This window comes from Odocoileus virginianus, unplaced genomic scaffold, assembly GCF_023699985.2.
Source record: "Odocoileus virginianus isolate 20LAN1187 ecotype Illinois unplaced genomic scaffold, Ovbor_1.2 Unplaced_Scaffold_2, whole genome shotgun sequence".
Lineage (NCBI taxonomy): Eukaryota > Metazoa > Chordata > Mammalia > Artiodactyla > Cervidae > Odocoileus > Odocoileus virginianus.
The window spans coordinates 7,688,258-7,692,310 of record NW_027224264.1 but is presented as its reverse complement, the minus strand read 5'-3'; the positions used below and the strand labels follow the sequence as shown (position 1 = coordinate 7,692,310).

The following is a 4,053-nucleotide window of genomic DNA, read 5'->3' as shown; positions in this document are numbered from 1 at the left end:
ACCAGTCAGAATGGCTGCTATCCAAGTCTGCAAGCAATAAATGCTGGAGAGGGTGTGGAGAAAAGGGAACCCTCTTACATTGTTGGTGGGAATGCAAACTAGTACAGCCACTATGGAGAACAGTGTGGAGATTCCTTAAAAAACTGGAAATAGCTCTTCTGCCATCGTCACCGCCATCCTTGGCATGACCTAGCTTCCTCGGATCTGCCTGGGAGAATCAACTGCCATCCGCCACCATGGTGAACTTCACAGTAGACCAGATCTAGGCCATCATGGACAAGAAGGCCAACATCCGGAACATGTCTGTCATTGCCCATGTGGACCATGGCAAGTCCACTCTGACGGACTCCCTGGTGTGCAAGGCGGGTATCATCGCCTCTGCCCGGGCTGGGGAGACTCGCTTCACTGACACCCGGAAGGACGAGCAGGAGCGTTGCATCACCATCAAGTCAACGGCCGTCTCCCTTTTCTATGAGCTTTCAGAGAACGACTTGAATTTCATCAAGCAGAGCAAGGATGGCTCTGGCTTCCTCATCAACCTCATCAACTCCCCTGGGCACGTCGACTTTTCCTCAGAGGTGACAGCCGCGCTCCGTGTCACTGATGGTGCCTTGGTGGTGGTGGACTGCGTGTCGGGTGTGTGTGTGCAGAGAGACGGTGCTGCGCCAGGCCATCGCTGAGCGCATCAAGCCGGTGCTGATGATGAACAAGATGGACCGGGCCCTGCTTGAGCTGCAGCTGGAGCCTGAGGAGCTCTACCAAACCTTCCAGCGCATCGTGGAGAACGTCAACGTCATTATCTCCACCTATGGCGAGGGCGAGAGTGGCCCGATGGGCAACATCATGATCGACCCCATCCTTGGTACTGTTGGCTTTGGGTCTGGTCTCCACGGTTGGGCCTTTACCCTGAAGCAGTTTGCAGAGATGTATGTGGCCAAGTTTGCCGCCAAGGGCGAGGGGCAGCTGGGGCCTGCTGAGCGGGCCAAGAAGGTGGAGGACATGATGAAAAAGTTGTGGGGAGACCAGTACTTTGATCCACCTACCAGCAAGTTCAGCAAGTTAGTCAACAACCCCAATGACAAGAAGCTGCTGTGGACATTCTGCCAGCTCATCCTGGACCCCATCTTCAAGGTGTTTGATCCAATCATGAACTTCAAGAAAGAGGAGACGGCAAAACTAATTGAAAAACTGGACATCAAGTTGGACAGTGAAGATAAGGACAAGGAGGGCAAACCACTTCTGAAGGTTGTGATGTGCCGCTGGCTGCCTGCTGGGGACGCCCTGCTGCAGATGATCACCATCCACCTGCCTTCCCCTGTGACGGCCCAGAAGTACCGCTGTGAGCTCCTGTACGAGGGGCCCCCAGACGATGAGGCAGCCATGGGCATTAAAAGTTGTGATCCCAAAGGCCCTCTTATGACATACACTTCCAAAATGGTGCCGACCTCTGACAAAGGTCGGTTCTATGCTTTCGGCCATGGGTCTTCTCAGGGCTGGTGTCCACTGGACTGAAGGTCCGCATCATGGGACCCAACTATACTCCCGGGGAGAACGAGGACCTGTACCTGAAGCTGATCCAGAGGACAACCCTGATGACGGGCCGTTATGTGAAGCCCATCGAGGATGTGCCTTGAGGCAACATCATGGGCCTGGTGGGCATGGACCGGTTCCTGGTGAAGACTGACACCATCACCACCTTTGAGCATGCCCACAACACGTGGGTGATGAAGTTCAGCGTGAGTCCTGTCGTCAGGGTCGCTGTGGAGGCCAAGAACCCAGCCAACCTGCCCAAGCTGGTGGAGGGCCTGAAGTGGCTGGCCAAAGTCGGACCCCATGGTGCAGTGCGTCATCAAGGAGTCCAAGGAGCACATCATCATGGGGGGCTGGGGATCTGCACTTGGAGATCTGCCTCAAGGACGTGGAGGAGGACCATGCCTGCATCCCCATCAAGAGAAATCTGACCCAGTTTTCTGGTACCACGAGACTGTCAGTGAGGAGTCGAACATGCTCTGCCTGACCAAGTCCCCCAACAAGCACAGTGGGTTTTACATGAAGGTGTGGCCCTTCCCCGATGGCCTGGCCAAGGGCATCGACGAGGGCGAGGTATCTGCCCCAGGAGCTCAAGCAGCAGGCCCGCTACCTGGCCGAGAAGTATAAGTGGGATGTGGCCGAGGCCCGCAAGATCTGGTGCTTCGGCCCTGACGGCATGGGCCCCAGCATCCTCACAGACATCACCAAGGGCATGCAGTACCTCAGTGAAATCACGGACAGTGTGGTGGCTGGCTTCCAGTGGGACACCAAGGATGGGGCGCTGTGCAAGAAGAACATGCAGGGTGTGTGCTTTGACGTTCATGATGTGATGCTGCACACCGATGCCATCCTCTGTGGGGGCAGCCAGATCATCCCCATGGCCCGGCGCTGCCTGTACGCCAGTGTGCTGACCGCCCAGCCCTGGCTCACGGAGCCCATCTACCTTGTGGAGATCCAGTGTCCGGAACAAGTGGTTGGTGGCATCTACGGTGTCTTGAACAGGAAGCGGGGTCACGTCTTTGAGGAGACCCAGGTGGCCGGCACCCCTATGTTTGTCGTGAAGGCCTACCTTCCTGTCAATGAGTCCTTCGGCTTCACTGCTGACCTGAGGTCCAACACAGGCGGCCAGGCCTTCCCCCAGTGTGTGTTCGACCACTGGCAGATCCTGCCCGGTGACCCCTTTGACAACACCAGCCGCCCCAGTCAAGTGGTGGCGGAGACGCGCAAGCGCAAAGGCCTGAAAGAAGGCATCCCAGCCCTGGACAACTTCCTGGACAAGTTGTAGGCGGCCTCCGCTCAGCCCGCCATCGGGTGGGACTCGGCGCGGCCCTCGCGCCCAGGGACAGTGACCACAGCAACAAGCCCCCACATTCTCCACGACACCTCGAGGCTGTCCAGACCCAGTAATGCTCTGCCTGACAGGTTTCTGGGGCCCACTTCGTGCCATCGCTCAACATGAACACTTGATGCCGTTTCTTTCGATATTTATTTCCAGATTTCAGGGGCAACAGAAGTGCCCTTGCAGCAGGGACTTATCTGGCCGGTGGGGATGGGGGAGGGGATGGGACAACCAATACTTTTTTGTTGAGAGGGAAACATAATGTCAAAAAAAAGTTAAAAATAAATGCATTAAGAGGTTTATTTGGGTAAATGGCCCATAGTGGATTTTCCTCCAGAAAGGGGGAAGAAACAAGCGGGTAGATGTTCTCTTTGGACAGAAGCTAGAAGGCAGGAAACCCCTCCCACACAGTGTCACTGAGCACCTCCAGCTGTATTAGTGCCATTGGAATAATAAACTTGACATGGTGGAGAAAAGAAGAAAACAACTGGAAATAGAACTGCCATATGACCCAGCAATCCCACTGCTGGGCATACACACCAAGGAAACCAGAATTGAAAGAGACACGTGTACCCCAATGTTCATCACAGCACTGTTTATAATAGCCAGGACATGGAAGCAACCTAGATGCCCATCAGCAGACGAATGGATAAGGAAGCTGTGGTACATATACACAATGGAACATTACTCAGCCATTAAAAAGAATTCATTTGAATCAGTTCTAATGAGATGGATGAAACTGGAGCCTATTGTACAGAGTGAAGTGAGCCAGAAAGAAAAACACCAATACAGTATACTAACACATATATATGGAATTTAGAAAGATGGTAACGATAACCCTGTATGCGAGACAGCAAAAGAGACACAGATGTATAGAACAGTCTTTTGGACTCTGTGGGAGAGGGCGAGGGTGGGATGGTTTGGGAGAATGGCATTGAAACATGTATATTATCATATGTGAAACAGATCACCAGTCCAGGTTCGATGCATGAGACAGGGTGCTCAGGGCTGGTGCACTGGGATGACCCAGAGGGATGGGATGGGGAGGGAGGTGGGAGGGGATTCAGGATGGGGAACACATGTATACCTGTGGCAGATTCATGTCAATGTATGGCAAAACCAATACAATATTGTAAAGTAATTAGCCTCCAAATAAATAAATAAATAAAATATTTTATAACTGT

At 53.4% G+C, this 4,053-nt stretch overlaps 1 pseudogene; it reads left to right on the top strand.

Annotated features, from left to right (window-relative positions):
- The first annotated feature begins 221 nt into the window (after positions 1–221).
- Positions 222–3,356, top strand: LOC110140321 (elongation factor 2 pseudogene; annotated as a pseudogene).
- The last annotated feature ends 697 nt before the right edge of the window (positions 3,357–4,053 follow it).